General features: G+C 35.1%; 1 protein-coding gene across 1 annotated transcript in view; it reads left to right on the plus strand.

Moving 5' to 3' along the window:
- LOC136829259 (nephrin-like) overlaps positions 1 to 20,686 on the plus strand; it is a 540,754-nt gene that overhangs the window by 197,458 nt on the left and 322,610 nt on the right. The window contains exons 3-4 of the mRNA XM_067087602.1: positions 4,280 to 4,430; positions 8,107 to 8,185. The gene's annotated coding sequence lies outside the window, so the exon portion shown is untranslated. The remainder of the gene's footprint in view (positions 1 to 4,279; positions 4,431 to 8,106; positions 8,186 to 20,686) is intronic.

Consider the following 20,686-nt stretch of genomic DNA (forward strand, 5'->3'; position numbering starts at 1 on the left):
AATCTCTGCATCAGCTCACTTTCTTGTTTAGGTTTTTCCTTGACCAGAAGTTGTAGTAGTAGCTATTTAATCTCTGCATCAGCTCACTTTCTTGTTTAGATTTTTCCTTGGCCAGAAGTTGTAGTAGTAGCTATTTAATCTCTGCATCAGCTCACTTTCTTGTTTAGATTTTTCCTTGACCAGAAGTTGTAGTAGTAGCTATTTAATCTCTGCATCAGCTCACTTTCTTGTTTAGATTTTTCCTTGACCAGAAGTTGTAGTAGTAGCTATTTAATCTCTGCAACAGCTCACTTTCTTGTTTAGGTTTTCCCTTGACCAGAAGTTGTAGTAGTAGCTATTTAATCTCTGCATCAGCTCACTTTCTTGTTTAGATTTTTCCTTGGCCAGAAGTTGTAGTAGTAGCTATTTAATCTCTGCATCAGCTCACTTTCTTGTTTAGATTTTCCCTTGACCAGAAGTTGTAGTAGTAGCTATTTAATCTCTGCATCAGCTCACTTTCTTGTTTAGATTTTCCCTTGGCCAGAAATTGTAGTAGTAGTTATTCAATCTTTGTATCAGCTCACTTTGTGTTTAGATTTCTCTGATTAGGGGAATGGTTACTCACTTTCTTGTTTAGATTTTTCCTTGGCCAGAAGTAAAAAATGCAAATGTTTAGTCCTTAAGTTGTAGACACATTTAATCTCTGCATCAGCTCACTTTCGAGTTGTTTGTGACCAGATGTAGTGGTTTTAATCTCTGACCAGCTCACTAAATTGAAATTTTCCCTTGACCAGGTTCAAAATCTTTGTAATTTTTGAAAGGGTTTGGTGATAAACAGCAGAAACAAGTAAAAGTAAGAATTTAGTATAGTTTTATCAGATGCTTTTATTTCATTTGTACATGTTCAAATGGGAATAATATTTGGAATGGTAAAACAAGTAAAAGTAAAAATTATATATATTTGTACAGTTCTATAATATATACATGTATATATATAAATATATATATATATATATATGTATATATATATATATATATATATATTTATATATTTATGTATATATAAATCTTAAATGCTGGATTTGAAAAATACCGTTTCCCATTTTCTTCTTTATTTGTAAAAGGGCGGTAGAAATTGTAGGGTTGCTCTGTCAAGCAGCGTTTCTCTCTCTCTCTCTCTCTCTCTCTCTCTCTCTCTCTCTCTCTCTCTCTCTCTCTCTCTCACGAGCTTTTTCACACAAGAGCCAAGCACACAGGGGGTTAACCAAGTATGGTTTCCAAACTATCCTTTTAAAGAGGGGGGCAACAATCCACTTTATACCAAAGATGATTCTCAAGTCACATGATAAAAATGATCCATCTTGAAATTAATTAGTTCCCGACATCATAGAGATGGTATGTGGTAACATCATCCGACACGTGTGTTCTGGTCACGTGAACAGATCGCGTACATACTTTCCAGTAACCTGACGAGAGTTTAGTGTTATTTTCCCACTCACGTGTCAAGATCATGTGATGTTCTCAGTCACTAAGCGAGTGGGTGGCGGTGACTTTATACCTGAGGTCGTTGACCAAAAGACGCTTTACCTTTCTTGACTTTGTTAACAGAGTTCTTTCGTCTGGGCTCAGTTCCCATCAGTCGCTGTCACTCCCTTGTCGCGATGCATTAAATCTTAATAACTGTGCAATCTGTAACTGTTAAGCTTTATATCTTATATTCGTTACATATCTAATCTGTCTATCTATCTATCTGTCTAGCTATATATATATATATATATATATATATATATATATATATATATATATATATATATATATATATATATATATATATATATATATATATATATATATATATTATTTGTAGATGTGTGTATGTATGTATTCATACACAAGTGATATATATATATATATATATATATATATATATATATATATATATATATATATATATATATATATATATATATATATTCATACACTAGTATAATATATATATATATATATATATATATATATATATATATATATATATATATATATATATATATATATATATATATATATATATATATATATATATGTGTAATGCATTATTATTTGTATAAAATATTTCATCAAGGAAGAACTCTGGTACTAACAGCATGACATCGCGCATCCCTTCGCTTGACTAAAATCTGTCATTGCCATGTTAAAACATTCATTCAGCTAATGGAAGCGTGCTCATTAGCCTATAAAATTGTTTTATCATCATCGGAAAATCATTTTTGTCATTTAGGAAATCGGAGTTTTTCACATTGCCGGCGGAAAATTCATTTCCAACAATTATAAAAAAAGAGAGAAAAAATTGGCGTAAAAAGTTGGCATAAAAGGGGAAAAATATTTTCTGTGTAAGCAGAGGGACTTCATACTGAACTGTGTTGATATACGCTAACCTCACGCAACCATTTACATCAGGTCAATATTACCATTCCAAAAATAGGGGCGGTGGCTCTATACTGAAATGAGGCAACCATGCCCTTGTATTTTTTTCATATATATATATATATATATATATATATATATATATATATGTATATATATATATATATATATATATATATATATATATATATATATATATATATATATATATATATATATATATATATTAGCTGAAAAGCCACTGGGAAAGTTCAAATTGAAACGACAGAGTGCCAAGTACTTTCGTGTATTTTAACTCATCTTCTGTGCCCCGAAGATGTGTTAAAATACACGAAAGTACTTGGCACTCTGTCGTTTCAATTTGAAATTTCCCAGTGGCTTCAGCTAATATATATATATATATATATATATATTATATATATATATCAAATTTATATATAAAGAGATTACGTAAAATTATTAGGTGGTAAAATTCCCAGAAAGCAAGACTAAAACTTCCTTAGGTAGTAAGTAGTCCCTAGACTGCAAGACTAAGTAACTGAACATTATCATCAGAAAATCCGAGAAGCAGGAAGGGGATTTAATTAATTATATATAGACTTCTGGACAGCTGAACTGGAAAGCAAGAGACCAAAGACTCCCTGATAATTTTCTTGAATTTTGTAAGAAGAAAATTTTGATCATAACTGTTTTCCGTAAAAGTCTTTTGATTAATTGCGTCGTTAGCTGGACAAACAACTGCAGAAAATACTGCCTAAGATGTAACTAGATACTAAATAGAGCGCCAAGACTAATAAAGGGTGTTGCACCGCGTGACAGGACTTAGCCCTGTATTGTTTGAGTTGCACTGGTTCCCCACCAAAGCTAGAATGTGTAAAATACATGAAATGATTCTTCAAGCTGTCATGGCTGGGTGTCCAAAATATCTGACTTGCTGCATACTGTATATATTACATCCAGTGCACGATGTTATATGAGCCAAAATGCAATTCGAAAGTTGCCTTTAGAAACTTTAAATCAGCCGCCCCAAAACTATATACATTAAGCTCCCTCTTGGTATCAGGAAGACCGAAAATATCAAGTCGTTCAAGAAAAAATTGAAAGACTTGGTTTTTCTGGTGCGATGACAGTGTTGATTTGACAATTAATAGAGAGTATGCAATCCAATAAATAAAAAAAATCGGAGATGTGTCTGCATTATTATGTATGTGACGAGTTGAGTTTGCAGGTTCGTTCGAGTGGGACCTCGGGAAAAAGCAGTAATAAACAGTAATATTTTTCTACTGCGTGACAATACGTAATACGCCGAAGAAGATTCATTCTCTTGTTCGGTAAATTATTGATTAAATTTCCTGTTGTGATACACAGAGGCTAATTTTATCAAGAATCGAGAAGTCATAAAACTAAGAATCAGTCAGTTAGCGTAAAAACATCAACAAATTCTTTTAAAGTTTCCCCTTAAACAAAACCAAGGACGTTTAGTACTCTTCCGCATAAACGGTGAATCCGTGGTCCTTGATGGTGACGTCATTCATATACTGCAATTTGTGGGCAGCACTGTGTTCTGGGATTTTTGTAATTCTTGAAGCTTTAGTTATTTTTCACCTCCAGACTATACAGCTGTAGTAGGTTTAATTTGCTTTTGCAGTACAAATGTAGCTTTCAGGGCCAGGAGACCTGATCATCCGTGTAGTTTAGTATTTGATTTACAATGTACTTGGGAATAAGTGCTTGTTAAAATCCTGACTTTGGTGTAAAGCCTTCCACTTGTAAAGCTTTATAAGCTTTATCTACCTAGTATCTCGTGAAGACGTGACTATATTTTATTAAAGCAAATCCATATCCTGCTACAATTCTAATTTTGAACTACTTCCAGATTTGTGACATCTGTACCATTTCCTGAAGCAAACTACGCTCATGAGAGTCTAAATTCTCCAGCCAGGAAGTTTCTCTACTCAAAAGTGGACTACCCTCATCATTTCTGGCTTAACTGAGTGAAGTATGTCATCTGTACAAAGGTTTTCCAAGTGAGTAATTGTGTATCTGTTTAACAACTTGCCAAACCATTTTTTTTTTTACCTCATGCCTTGTTCGATAGGTCTTATGACCTATCGGCGGGTGCATTAATTGTTCAAACTACTAATAAATTTTTGCTTTCAGGTGGTAAGTGCATCAATCTAGCTATTTATACTATTAACGTACCTTGACTTTAGATTTTTGAGATTTAAACGTAACGTTACGTTTATAATGATCGCTTAAGAATTATTCTGGAATTTTGCAGTCATCAGTGGAAAACATTTTAACTTATTTTGAAGTTAAGTTTTATGGTACAACAGTTAACGTAATCATCTAAATATTTATTGAGATTTTTTTTTAATTAATATATCCTTGGGATCCTTGAAGACCCCAATTTACAAACTGGCAATAATTTTAAGTTTTAATTTTGCATTTGCACTTGAGGTGGTTTAACTTTTTTCAGCAAGAAATTAACTGGTTTTTAGTCATGTATTGTTTTAAAAACTACGATTTAAAAACTATGATTTAACGTCTTTTAATTTAGATATTTTGTAAGTTTTCAACATTTGAAATTTTAACAAGTTACAGCTGCTGTTAATAGTTTAAATCCTTGAATGCAAGCGAAACTCATGCCAATCATACAATGAACAAGCCTCTGTTTTCACTTTTAAATACAATAGACAGATACATTATTTTATACAATCGGCGAGTGATGCCAGAACGTGCTATGCTCTTGAACTTGGCAAATATTATTGACCTTTTGTAGTTTTGCTTGGCGGCTCTGAACGTTGCGACGTTTTATGCAGTAGTTTCTCTGCTTGGAGATTCAATTGTTAGCGGTTTTTGGTGCATCTCGTTCCTGGTTTCCTAACACTTTATTAATTTTTTTTTGCTGTGGTCAATATTAATTTTTTTTGCTTTGGTCAAAGTTTTTTTTTTTTTTTTTAATGGTTGGGGGTCTGTACAGAAGCAAATTGGATCTATCGTGAAGGCTACAGTTCATTTGAGTTTAAGAAACTTTATATTTTTCTGACCAAAAGAATTTTAGCTGTAATTTATTTGCAATAAGTACAAACATTTGTGCCGCAGTTGTCATACTTTACAGGCTGTGGATTGGAACAGTTGAGACCCATTTATGTTATTCAAGAACTCCGGTGCTCGTTGCTTTGACAACACAGTTTAATGAGGTGTAGTGAGGTGAAACAGGAGCCTGGTGTTACTGATATACTGCACTTTATGACAGTTATGACAAGTTTTCTTGCTCTGATTAAAAGGTGTAATTAACTGATTTTTCAATTAAGGCCACATGTAAATATGAACGTCCTTACCTTCACCAATAGGAATTGCAGACTTAGGTTTTCTTGCCACAAACACTCCGAAATGAATTATGCAAAGAACTTCAGCAGTTTAACTTGCCCGGGTGGAGTCTTAAAATCCACAGGGTTTTACAATACTTTTTAGATAAACGTTCATCATCTTGAACAAACGGAGTTGAAGATATGCTTAATGAAACTTGGCAAGTGCACGGTTGACTTACATCCTTGATGTCCATAACACCACTGGAATTTATAGGGATTTAGTTTCTTAGGACTTTTGTTAAGTAGCAAAAATAATTCCCGAACCTTCTGGACTCTGAGCGGCTCTGAGGCAGTTCTCACGTTATTCCATGATGTGAGACGCTAAACAGCCACAAGGAATGCGAGTGCATGCTTGCTGTAACCTGTTTTGATATAGTAACTGTACTTTACTTAGGTATATTATTAAAAAGGATAAGGTTACAGCTTTCACTAACTTAACGCAGATTTTTGATACAAGAAGAATACAAGACTGAACGGCCCTCGTTATAACGGCGATGAATGAGCTTCTTTTCCTGTTATTTAATTTTTAATACTGTAGAAATGCACCAACATTTCCTTTTGTAATATGGTTGTATACTGGGTTAAGAATGAAAGGTTTTGATAATCAGAGTGCATTTGATATATGATAACTTATTATTGGCTTATTACCTAAATATCATAACCTTTATGCTTTTTAAAGTTTTTGCAAAGTTCATTAACATACCAAAGGACAATTTTCCAGTATTTAAGTGGCCAACAATGACAAAATCGTTTGTGCTGTTACCGTAACACTGTCAGATCCAGTTGGTGAGGGGATTAGCCAAATCTACCCGGCAGAGGACATTGACAGATAGTGAAAATGTCTAAAAAATACTACACTCACTTCACTGTCATGTCAAGCTACTGAAATCAAGCTTTATTGTTCCAACATTTTGTTAGGAAATGAGCTGAAGTGAATGGATTACAAACTGAAATGAATTGAAATTTTGATGAAAATGTCATGCATATTCAGCAGTCCATTTTGGAAATATATTATTTTTAATAATGAAAATTCCACTTTATGGAATCCGATACAAAACTAAAAAAACGATCTAGTAATTTAAGTGATTTCCTGGTATTCAATTTCAGTAACTTTTTTTTCTCCTTCCATTCTAGTTCAATCATTATTCCTGTAAACCTTAAGTGTATGTGCGTACATGTGTGCGTGTCTCTTGCTGTTAGGTTGTTTCATGTATGCTTTTGTAACTTGATTCTCATTCAGTGGTTTCAGAATGATGTCTTATCTGGTGATGTCCAAGTCACAGATATAACGCTGGCAGTAGGTTTGCTTAAAAGTCATTAAAATCCCAGAAGGTTTTGTAATACCCAGAGAACAGGAACCCAAAAGAACCTAAATTAGCAAGCAACTTGAATGGGAGATGAAAGAGGCTGTTGGCCGGCGTCAGTGTCATGGAATACCTTCCGGTCTTGATTAAGAGCCAAGTCGATAGTTGGCTAATTTATCCTCCAATGCAGATGTCTTTCGCCGAGTCGCCAAGCAAGACTAAAAGGCCATGGGGGGTAAAGTCACCTAGTGATGTAAATTAAGAACCTGTCTATAATCAGTTCAAGTTAACATAAAAGATATTCAGAAAGTTATCTAATAGAATGTGCACATTGTGTTGTAACGTTAAAACGAAACGAACTCTTGAATAACAATATTTTTTAAATTGAAATCATATGGAAATGTATGCACATAGAAAGATAACGAAAAACAAAAGATTTTGTTGTACGTAGTTATCTTGAATGCAGCTGCGAAAGATTACTCGTTGTAACTGTAAATGACATTTGACAGATTATTCCTAAAAGATTCAGATGAAAAATGAGAGTTTTCTGTAGCTACACACAATAAAAATTATTTCACAAGAAAGATAAATAGGAGTTCATAACCAACGAGATCGTATTTTCGTTTAATGACAACAATATTAAAGTTTTTATAAAATTTTCTGTATTAAAAGATGCTGGCATAATGAAAGTTAACTTTCAGCCTCTAGATTTTCATTAATAAGTTCACATTTTACCATGTGAAATCTATTTAGTAAGACGAGAGTTTAAACCAAATGTAGTTTTAAATATGCCATACACATCCGTTTGCATGTAGTTGCAAGGCTATGTAATATTTCCAGAATTTTATATTTGCAAGAAAAAAATGGCTGTTTTGTATCATAGAATGAAAAAAATATGTCACTCGCTTTTTCATTTAAATATTCAGAGTCAGATCTAATTCTTTAATTCGTCAGTATTTCAAAAATGTTTGTTGTTTGCCACAGCTCACATCTGTTAATGCGATTTTTTTATTTTTATTTTGCAGTCATGGATTTATCAGGAAGCAGCCATGACCCAGACGACTGACGTAAACCAGATCTGATAGAAGTCATCAAGTCGGAAAAGTAAGTTGAGATTCGCCCTGTTGTAGAATTTTCCTTCCTATAATTTCTGCATATTATTATTTTGCCTCATCCGTCCAGAAATGGTAAAATTTGGGTTTGTTTTGGTCACGTCATTTTTAAGCTCGATATATTCTCTCGAGTTGAGGTTTTCGTAGAGTACAGTACAACACCGACTTACGTGTAATCTCATCAAGTCTTTGAATATTCCCAGCCTTTATGTATATATATATATATATATATATATATATATATATATATATATATATATATATATATATATATATATATATATATATATATACATATACATTCCTATATATATATTGTTATGAACCAAAACTTTGTTCATCAGGTTCCATCATCAATTACAGAAAAATGGACTGGAATGATTGGCAGAAGCCGAGACAATCACGTGTTATTGAGGTTCTTTGTAAAAGTACTAACTTTTACACAGTGAATTATATGTATATATATATATATATATATATATATATATATATATATATATATATATATATATATATATATATATATATATATATATATATAGAGAGAGAGAGAGAGAGAGAGAGAGAGAGAGAGAGAGAGAGAGAGAGAGACCTGCAGTAACAGTACCAAATATCAGGGGCAATCGTTTAGTGGTTAAATGTAGAATACCCTGCCAGTTGCAGCAAGTGTTGCAAAGAGAGAGAGAGAGAGAGAGAGAGAGAGAGAGAGAGAGAGAGAGAGAGAGAGAGAGAGAGAGAGAGAGAGAGAGAGAGAGTCAAGAGTGACAAATTTCATCGTGTGTGATGGTTAATTGTATTTAGCCTGTGAGAGAGAGAGAGAGAGAGAGAGAGAGAGAGAGAGAGAGAGAGAGAGAGAGAGAGGTTTGGTACCGGATGTACATCTCCGTGATACTTTTGATTCGATTAATTTTCATTCGTCTGCAGAGCATAGCTTTTCTGGCGCTACAGCACCACGTTTGATTTAATTTTGCTTTTGAAAGTGACGCTGAGAAAAAGATTAAATCTTGTCCTTTCAACGTTCTTCATTTGGTGGCATTTTAATCTTCGAAATGCTTGACGACGCTGGAGTTTAAAGCTTCAAAACCAGATTAGTTGGAACTTGGAATTTTTGGGGCTAACATTTAGACCCTCGGCCTGATTTCTAAAACTTACCGTATTTCTTAATAATCGCTCGGTCGCAACTGCAATATTAAGCTATGTGGACTTTGACAGTGCTAAGGACTTAGGAAAAAGATGGAATTCATCGTTATTTCAAGAATTATTTTTATCTCATACTAATGTTACCTGTTCTTTTGGAGCATGCAGTATATATCGCATGGAAATGAATTGGGATTGGGAGGAAATTACTTAAAAGCGCACAAAATACTTCTAATCTCAATCTTTTAAAGTTAAACGCTCTTCAGCGATGTGCCTACGTTTTTTCCCATGAGGTTAAAACTCCGTTTTAATACTGTCTAGGGTATTAATAATTTGCCCAGTGGTAAAATGTGCCACATTTATGATTTTAAATGTAATAACGGGTGATTGAACAGAAGACTTATGCCGTAGCTCTTCTGGTTAAGTATATGGTTCTAGTTTGTGATCGCGCGATCTCGGATATTCCTGGATTACCCTCTTGTTTATTACCCCTTGGCAATTAACCATCTGGTATTCAATTTTATAAATGTTTTTGGATTTTTTATAGATAAACTTTCGTATCTCTTATAGTTAGGCCTATGGTTTTAGTTTGTGACTACTTGATCCCGGATTATCCTGGATTATCTTTCTGTTTATTACTCTTTGAAAATTGACCATCTGGTATTCTTGTTCGTTTTGTTTACTTCGTAACCTTCCTCTCATCCGTGTCTCATTTGATTATTTGGCTAAAGCATGCATTATGGGTAGCTTTGTACTTCTCTCTGAAGATGGTAACCCTGTATAAAACAGTAACGCTTCCTATAGCTTCCTTAGACAAGTGTTGTGTTCACAATGGAAACGTCAGGTTAGGCCTAGAAAGCTCATGGAAGGGATGGCCGCCAGTAGGGTCTTTTCATAGTGTTTTCCAAGCAGTTAGAAAAGAATTGAGTTTGGCCATTTTTCCAAAGAAACCCATAGAGAAAGATACGAGTTCTCTCTCTCTCTCTCTCTCTCTCTCTCTCTCTCTCTCTCTCTCTCTCTCTCTCTCTCACACACACACGCCGGCACAGACATTTTCGTTTAGGAAAATAACTATCAATACGTCCTCGAAAAACCATGCATTCACAATATCAAAAGTTCTCCCCGAATCTCCAAATGTTGGCCTGTGGCCACATCATCATCATCATCAGCATCATCATCATCCCCCCAGACCGTAATTTAAGTAGGAAGTTTATTCACGAGCTCAAGAGGTCTGTCTCCCCATCTTCCGTTTGGTGAAGTGAGTCTATTGGTGGCTTTCCAAAGGTATCTAACGAGGGAGTCGACTAACTCCCACAGCGAAAGGCCAAGTTTATATAATTAATTTAGGTGTCGCGCAAATTATTCCTTGCTTCCCGACCTGCTGGCTCCTCTTAACTTCATTAAGTAATTAAGTTACTCCAAGTGAGCCGTCCTCTGCAGAGATGCGTGCGTGCGTGCGTGCGCGCGTGTATGCGGGTGCGCTTCTAAACATGTGCTCTTCCCCCCATTGGTTCCTTGAAGAAAATTCAGCTTGCTCATACGGTAAACGATTAACTTTTTTTTTTTATCCTTACGAAGACGTAGACCACAGCTTCCTGCGTTGCTAAGTGACCTGAAATTTAGAAGTAAGAGGAATAACAATGTTCTCAACAATGAAATGTCTTGCGTTTACATAACGTTGTATATGGAAATTTAAAGAGCATAAAAGGACAGCTTATTGTATATGTATATATATATATATATATATATATATATATATATATATATATATATATATATATATATATATATATATATATATATATAATTAGAATGTTGGCAGTAAGTTTTCCATTATACAAACATCGTTGAATATGACGGCGAAGTTGCAGTTAATGAGTTTCTTACTAATGTTCTCAATTTTCCTCACTATCTTCCTCTGTTCCTCAGGTAACTGATGAGAGTTTTATTGAATGGGACGTTTCGTCTCTTCTAGAAATGTTCTCGACTACCAATGAGAAAATATTACCAAGAAACGCACACATAAATATCTTTTGAAAGAATACGTTTCAAAGATATTACTGCTCAATGGCTAATATCCCAGTAGTCAGCAATTAGCGTTTGTTGTTTAACTTGTCTATATCTGGACCGTTAATAATTACCTAGAATTGCTATGCCAGTATTTACTTGCTGGGAAACAACCAAATAAAAATTAAAAATTGAAATCAGAAGATTAACAAAGGACTGGAAAATATATATTTAGATAGCTTATATAAAATTAATAAATGTACTTTCCACTCACGTAAAAATACGTGAAATACAAAATCATCATCACGATAAAGCAGGATAAAATATAACACAAATATAAAGATGCCTAAAATATTTACACTAGTCTAACATCGACGGCACATTTTCTTACTCTTACGTATTTCTTCTCTCACGATCAGAAGAGCGAATTATTTTGCAATGATTCCTTGTGCATTGAGGGGAGGCGTATGAAGATTTATGTATATGACCTCAAGGGATTTTAGTCTCTTAGCATAGGGAACATCGTCAATCATTTCGGCCTAGTATGTTTTTTAATGCTACCATTTTTCAAATGCATAGTACGTCGTCTTGATAGCGAATTTGTATTATTTCCAGTCTAAATAATATTTCGTGAGTTATAGTTCGCGATTTGGCGTGTGTACATATATACTACGTTGCATCTATCAACAGAGCGCGGTCAATTCCAGTGCTTTCCTCATTGGACGGGTTGGTATCGTTCTCGGCTAGCACACTGCTGGGCCCGCGTTCGATCCTCCGACCGGCTAAATGAAAGAATTAGAGAAATTTATTTCTGGTGATGGAAATTCATTTCTCATTATAATGTGGTTAGGATTCCACAATTAGCTGTAGGTCCCGTTGCTAAGTAACCAATTGGTTCTTAGCCACGTAAAATAAATCTAATCCTTCGGGCCAGTCCTAGGAGAGCTGTTAATCAGCTCAGTGGCCAGGTTAAACTAAGGTATACTTAACTTTAACAGTGCTTTCCTCTTAAAATATCTCGAGGTACCTTCTCGTCTGTCTTGTAAGCAGTGCTCGTATAGTATCTCTAATCTGTACCCTTCTCTGTATCTTCTGCAAAAATCTGTCCGTTTTCTTTCTTATAACTTCGTGGGTATCGTTATTTAAATACCCGTTATTCACAAACTTCTAGTTCCTCGCTAGGCGAGTCGATAGAGTTGTGGACTAGCACTCGCTAGGCCCGAGTTCGTGTCTCCGGCCGGCTAATGAAGAATTAGGGGAATTCATTTCTGGTGATAGAAATTCATTTCTCGCTAATTGCTGGCTGTTGGAAACTAGCCACTGGGCAGTTATATTTCTGACACGTATTCCTTCAAAAAAAGTGGCATATATATATTTGCGTTTCTTTGTAAATTTTCTCATTTGTCGTTGAAAATGTTTGTAGGCGAGACGAAACGTCCTATTCAATAGAACTCCCATCAGAATGAACTTTGGTTCTATATTGCATCAGTATCTGAGGAACGGGGAAAGTAAGTAAGGAAATATATATATATATATATATATATATATATATATATATATATATATATATATATATATATATACATACAGTATATATATGCGTGTACGTCTATAATAGGAGCAGTGCTTATGTGGACAAGATAATGAAACAACGTAAGGAATGAAAAACTCGCCAACAACTACCAAAACCTTACCGAATTTTGCACGGACATTTACAAACGTCATAACACAGGCTAACGCAGGCTAACTCAGGCTAATTGTCCCCAACATAAACACTGCCCCAGTTTTCTTTTCTTCTGCGTAATTGGTAATTACTCAGACCGAGAAGGAGTGGAGAGAGAGAGGAGGGTTGAAGGACGGCGCCAATACACTCGAAGAAAACTTGCTTCTCTGTCTTCAATTGCGTAGAAGGAAAACACATTTTCTTGCTCTCTTTCTCGAATACTTTCTGAGGAAAAATATATGAACAATAATGTTGATCGTGAGAAAAATAGCTATAAATATGCCATACATTATTCGCTTGTAGTCAGTAAAATAAACTATGACTATTATGTAAAATAGTTATAACAAGTACTGATGGAACAGTTTCCTACGGATTACCAGAGTTTTTTTTTTTTTTAGCACCTTTGCTTCAGATTCTTGGAAGAACTTCTTCTAATTTTCAAGTTAAGAATTCACTGCGTTTTTCATAATGTAATATTCAATTGCACTGTACAGGCATTTGAATGTGAGAAATTTGTTTGAATGTCTGTCTAATAATGTTTTAAATTTATTCGAGAGAAAAGCATACTAAAGGTGTTTAACTTTTAGGCTTATTATGTCTTTTACGTTTGTGTGTTGTTGAATATTTTATGTAAAGAAATTCAAAATGCAAATGAGCAGTTATCATCCCCTGTACTGTATATGGGTAATATTTGTTGACAAATATTACCCTTCCCACCCCTTCTCAACCCCCCTTCGTACCAGGGCTAAACTTGGACTTAAAGGGCATCAGGAGTGTCACTATTCATCTCAGTGACCTCGAAAACTATGGATTAGACACTAATATCTGTCTTTTTCGGTTATTTTTGCATGTCATCCCTCCCCACCCCTTCTCATAATATATATATATATATATATATATATATATATATATATATATATATATATATATATATATATATATATATATATATCTCCTATGAGTTTCAGCCACTCTTGTTTTTCCTGTGCATTATCGTGTACAAATCTCCACGTACCTGAAGCTTCCCTCTCATAGTTTTAATGAGCACAAGTTGATACCATCACAGACTGTTCTCCCATTGATTGTGCGAAGACGCCCACATCTTCCTTTCATCATTATTTTATCTACATAGGGAAGTCCCGTAGCTTTCTTAATTGTTTCATTACCTTTCTAACTTTATCCTGCCGTCTATCTCGCAGTATTATTCTTAAAACGTCATTCTCGAATCGACAAATTCTTTAGTTTCATTGTCATATCATGATTCATGTCCATACAGTAATACGGATCATACTAGGCACATCCGTATGATCTTACTTTCGTATGCAGTTATTGCAATCTATTTGATTTCGAAATCTTATTCAGCCTTCCTGTATTTGACTAGCCTTGTTTGTTCTTTCCAGTAAACTCCAACTCCAGAGAACCTATATTGGGTATCCTTGTCCCTAGATATTTTTGAAACTTACGCTGAAGAAGTTGACTAATTGTTAGAAGTCTCATAAGAGTTAGATTACGGATTTCGATGATGATACTTCGGTGGTAGAATTTGTAGAAGCTGTGTTTTTCACTGATATATTGGGATCAGTTATCACCATGAATTCAGTCTTGCATTCACCAGAGCTACAGAAATGTAAAAACAAGTAATTGTACGATAATTTTTGAATTAGATATAAAGAAAAGTGATTGGTTAAAAGCTTTAAAAATAGACAAATGACAGCCTCTTGGGACCCAATTTCCACGAAATCCCCCTTTAAATTCCCAGAATAGAAAAACTGAACTCTCATTCAAGGAAACTGGAATCTGAACTCTGGTTTGATGTGGAAACTACCAGTAGAGAAAGCTCAGACTAAACCCCGCTATTACCAGAACAATTTTGGAGACACGCGAAAAACTGCCGATTTGATTGAGGCGAGTGAGTCGGAGACAGTGAAGAATGACGTCAAGCTAATACGATCTAATTTGATTTGAAATCCCGCCCGCCATCACTCGAGTTATTCAGAGATTCCGAATTGGAACTCCTCCGCAATTCCCCAGTGACGTTCTTATTTGGTCTGGTGACGAACGCTGATTCAGCTGGGTCCTGTAGAATCCCAGCATCTTGAAAGGTCTGATGATATCGTCCTTATACATAATTATCTAATCACCCTAGGGACTTTTTTTTTTTTTCTCATTATGTTTCATAAAGTTGGTTGTAAATACGAGGAAATTCGGAGCAGTTAAAAGGTGCAGAGTTCGAGCAGTCTTTGGCGAGAGATAATAGAACATTAATGATGAGGAAATGCCCAACGTTATTGCAGTTTTGAAAGTATCTATTAGTCCAATAAGTTTTTCGTATTAGTGCCTTTAGTTTTACTATCTTCTCAACAAGAATATTTGCATTAGTTTTGCTTGTGAAAGAGGCTTTTTCAAACCGTGCGAGTCACTTTGAAGGAATGTATGTTTATCATATATATTTTTTATTTTTGTGTTAATCTCCACGTATCTGATACCTCTCTCTCTTTCTCTCTCTCTCTCTCTCTCTCTCTCTCTCAAAGGTCACGTTCGCAATTGGTATTCTATGTGGGGTCGAGAATACTGGACCTCGACCAGACACACACGCGCTAACTTTCTCACAGACTTAATTATCACTACTTCAAGCTCTCTCTCTCTCTCTCTCTCTCTCTCTCTCTCTCTCTCTCTCTCTCTCTCTCTCTCTCTCTCTCTCTCTCTCTCTCAGCTCAGGTTTTCGTCTCGTCACTTATTATGTGAATCTACTTCCTAAACAATGAACGCAACTCATATTTAACTAGCTACGGTTATTTACTTCAATCATCTTCTAATTTCTGTGAACTAACCATTAACATCAGCGAGATTCGTTCGTCATTACCGCTGTTATTTATTAACGTGAAAAAGTAACTTATATGAATTATTTTGCTGCATGTATGTTAATGGTGACAGTACGAAAGCTTATAGAACGTGATTTCAGTTAGACCAACTCGGTTGAAACCAACTAATTTGTCTCTTATTGCTTATTACTTCCTTAAGCAAAAAGAGTATATACAGAAATATGAGTCTCCATTTGGAAATAAATATTAATTTTCAAACATGGTTATTTGTGCTCTCTCTCTCTCTCTCTCTCTCTCTCTCTCTCTCTCTCTCTCTCTCTCTCTCTCTCTCTCTCTCTCATTGATAATCCATTCCTTCCAAATAAGTTTTTTTTATTATTAGCTGTCACAATGCATTCAGGTCAATGGTCAGGGGAAAACGACGGATATCCGAGCGATGGGGAAGTTGGTCAAACACAGAGAAAGAAAGAGATAATAAGAATAGAGGAAGGAAAGACCGTGAGGAGCGATAAGAGTCAGTGAAAGGAAGAGAAGAGACTGTGGTGGCTGGGTGCCACTTTAATCTCGTTTGATGGAATGACCTGCAACTCATAGGAAACTTAAGTATGTTCGATGAGACACTTCGTCTTCTTTTATCATTTCCCACCTCCATTACGCGCTGATGGAAGAGATACGCATTCGGTCGGCAGAGAGGTGAGGGAATAGGGTAGAAATGTGAGGAATTTAAAGGGTCGGTGGATTCTAGATTTAGTAGAGAGGCTAAGGAGTGGCGTGGGGCCTGGCTACAGCCTAGAAGGGAGAGTCTCTGCTGTGGGGCGTCGTCTATTGCATTATCTTCTCCTTACGGAGGTGTTGCCCAAAGGGAAATGGCTTTGCATTGGCAGCCTGAATCGGTTCCTGCATTGTGTGTGAATTAGAACGTGGATCCCTAGAAGAGCATAAAGGGTAAACTTGAGTAAAAAATAGTACTTTTAATTCTATTTCCTCCAGATAGAAAACTTAATTAACATTTAAAAAATGCGAATGATAAAGGGTAAACTGGATCAAAACAAAATTCGTTAAGCAAGCCTAAAATCTACAGAGGAAAGTCGAGCCGAATCCGTGATTACATTACGAATCTCTAATCTTTTACAAATGAAAGATCAGTTTTCCATCGTAACTAATATTCGTATAAAAAATAGAAAAAATAACTTACCAAAAACAAAATAGTGATTAAGTACAAAAATAAATCGCAAATACAAGAGCTATAAGTTTCGTCAATCTCTTACAGAAAAAAAAATGTTTTTAATAGTTAATATATTTCTATCTGCCGTACTTTCGTGAAATTAGAATTGACACTCAAGAGCAAACGATCTTAATGAGAACATGATTAAGCTAAAAGGTATGGTCGGTTCGTATTAGAGGGACGGGGGCTAAACTTATCATTAATGAAATCAGTGCCGGGTGTGCTGTCGCCTCTTCAGGAATTTGGCATGGGCCCTTTATTAGAATGTTTATTGCATAGGAAAAGCTAATTTCCATCGTTTGCCTGTCGTCCTTATTTCTGGTTTGCTCAAGTTTTGAACTAAAAAAAAGTCTGTCGGATGTCTTCTCATCTGCCTGTGATGTTAAATACACACACACACACACACACACACACACACACACACACACACACACACACACACACACACACACACACACACACACACAAATGAAAGTCAAGATACATAATTGATAAAAACAAGTATATGCTTTCATTCAAAATAAGTTTTCATATATCTGATGGTTTATTCATTATAGTTATGCTGACTCGAGACAGAGAGAGGGATTAAGGTAGAACTTTTAAGATGCGTTGTGTCCTTTGCTTGGGTATAATAGTATATATAAGTTGAAATTGTTTCAACAGTAGGCAGTTAAATGTAAAAAAAAGATAAAAATAATTAAAATGATATACCAAAGAACTTTAACCATCTAGGTGTAAGAGTAATGTTTAAACATCATTGTTATTAAAAAAATTTTATTTTAGACAAGCTTAAGTATTGGATCGATTGAGAAGAGGATTAAGTCCATAAAACAGTAGTTTTGGAGTAAAATGGGTAATGAGAAGAATGAAAAGAATAAACCAAAGCCAATAATAGATCGCAAAATCAGAATATAAAAAGAATTAAAATAAATGGCAATAATACTGAAATTGATCAAAGTATAATGTCAAAAGGGCGATATATCACAGGATGCAGATAAAAAAAAAAACATTAACTTTGACCAACAGCAACAAAAGAACGCATCATGAATAAAATCAGTAAAGGGGAGAGCATTCAACGAGAGACCAAAACGGCAAAAGAGCGTAATAAGATGACACGCATCATTTCGGAGAACGATCATGGACCAACACGAACGAGGAGACCCGCGTCGATTACCTCCCAAAAATCTTCGGCCGGGCGATATTGGGATCGCCGTATCGCTCACCTTCCATCGTGTCATGTTTAATTGCTTTTAAACTCAATTCCACCGGATAAGTTGTAACGCTGACAGCGACAAGGAGTCCCCGGATTAAATTCGGAGGGGGCTCGGCGCATTTCCCTTTCAAGTTGGTGTGTTTCTTTCTTTTTCTAATCTTCCCTTCTTTCCTGTCCTTTCCCGCCCCTAAACCCCTCCTCCTCCTCCTCCTCCTCCTCCTCCTCCTCCTCCTCCTCCTCCTCCTCCTCCTCCTTCTTTTGTTCCAGTTAAGGTCCCTCTCCTTTTTCCGTCTTGTTCTTTCCCAGAGCAATACTGATTAGGCTTCCTTCTCTTTTTCTCCCTCCTTCCCAGCTCTCCTCATCCTCCCTTGTCTCAGTTCCTCCTACCCAACGCTTCCCCCCCAACCCCTCCCTTTCACCATCTTCTCTTTTTCTCTCTCTTTTTTTTTTTTATTCTTCGTCTCCTTCCTTCAGAGACAAGGATTGATTGCAAAGGAACTGATTTCATTGGGTTACGAATGCGAAGAGAAGAATGAGACTTACATTCTTTCTCGATGCTGAGTTGTAACATCTTTGGTTTTTTAAGAAGTGCGGTACCTGTGGAGATGATGTGTTGATAGGTGTGGAATGTATGTATTTATTTCAATCAGTAATAACAACAGCGCTAGTAAAAAGAATATGATGAAGAATACTAATAGTCTTTCGTAACTTCTTTATGTTTTGTATCTTGATTCCCGGAGCAGCCAAGAATTATTGACGAGTTATTTTTTTTTTAATCGTCAGATTAGATTTACCTGTATGGTGTTCCATAATGGAATATTCTGAGAACTTTATTGTTTTTAGTCTTTTTTTTTGTTTCTTTTATAGAGATATAAGTGATGACTTAGAAAAATAAGGCAGTATTCGACAGTAATAGCAGAATACGCATCTTTTATTTTTTATTTTTTAAGCAAATACGAATGAAGTTGCTTCTAGGTTGGATGGAACAGGAAGATTAAGATTTACCTGACTATCAGATTCCATACCATTTTCTAAATACTCCGACTCCAAACTTACGTTTCGCAGTACTTGGAATCACGTTATTTATTATTACTTCCAGAAATTCTTTATATCGACGTTGATTGTTATAAGTGAAAGTAATAGCACCATTGCTGTTCTATTTGTCTTTCACATAATATTAAGTAGTAGTGTGGTTTTCTTTTTCCAAACTGATAATTAATTTATAACCTAGACTGTTATCTGAATATATCCTTTGAATAATGAAGTTTAACAAGCGCGATTTTTCTTTATAATTAAAATCACACTATCATGATTTTATATTTGATAAGGGAAATTTCGCTACCGTTATTTTGTACTACATATTTGGAATAATGCTGAATACACTTTTGGATTAATACTCCCTCCACTGAGATCTAAAGCGTCTTCATTCCTGGTATTTTTCGTGTAGAGGTCTTAGTGACACTGCCATTGATGCTAAGCTTCTTTCGAGTAAGTCTATAATGCTGTTTTCGAGCACGTATGTGTATACCATAGTTCTTTTGTTAGATAATGCCTATATATATATCAATATTTTTTTGCATTTTTTTTCTTTAATTTATTTTGCATTTTTATATATATTTATATATATATATATATATATATATATATATATATATATATATATATATATATATATATATATATATTTATTTATTTATTTATTATGGTCTTCACGGTGTAAATAATCACCTTCCTCGTATGTACACTCTACTCTGTGGACACTTGCTTTGGACGTATTAGTAATAATAATAATAATAATAATAATAATAATAATAATAATAATAATAATAATAATAATAATAATAATAATAATATACGAAGGAAGAAGACCCTCTTTGAGGCAAGTTTTGCTGAATAAAATGGCTGCATTTTGCGAATTGATTTTACACTGAGTTTTCTCAAATCTTCTAATAATTCGCTTTTCCTGCACATCAATATTGGTCAGTAACTGCCCAATATTCATATTTCGATGGATGAAACAGCGTATTTCTTACAGCAGAAATTGTTTATTTTGAAACATTAAAGTAGGTTACTGAAACCTGGGACTTTTCTGACGTTTATCTTGTATTTTCAGTACTCTTTCCGTCGACATGTTTCGACCAGCTCGATGGTCATCTTCTGGACGCTGGGATGAGTCTGGAGGTACAGGGCGCTCATGGGGGTATATATAGGGGTCTCAGATCAGGTCGATTTTTCCTTGGCTGCCTGAGGCGATTCTCCTCGGGCGTAGTCTCCTCTCGCGCAGTGATGGTTGTGTGCGCTGGAGTGCATGTTGGAGAGTGTATTATTTGGAGGGTTGGTGCCCGCAGATGGACGCTCCTGATTGG

The sequence above is a fragment of the Macrobrachium rosenbergii genome, chromosome 44, assembly GCF_040412425.1.
Source record: "Macrobrachium rosenbergii isolate ZJJX-2024 chromosome 44, ASM4041242v1, whole genome shotgun sequence".
Lineage (NCBI taxonomy): Eukaryota > Metazoa > Arthropoda > Malacostraca > Decapoda > Palaemonidae > Macrobrachium > Macrobrachium rosenbergii.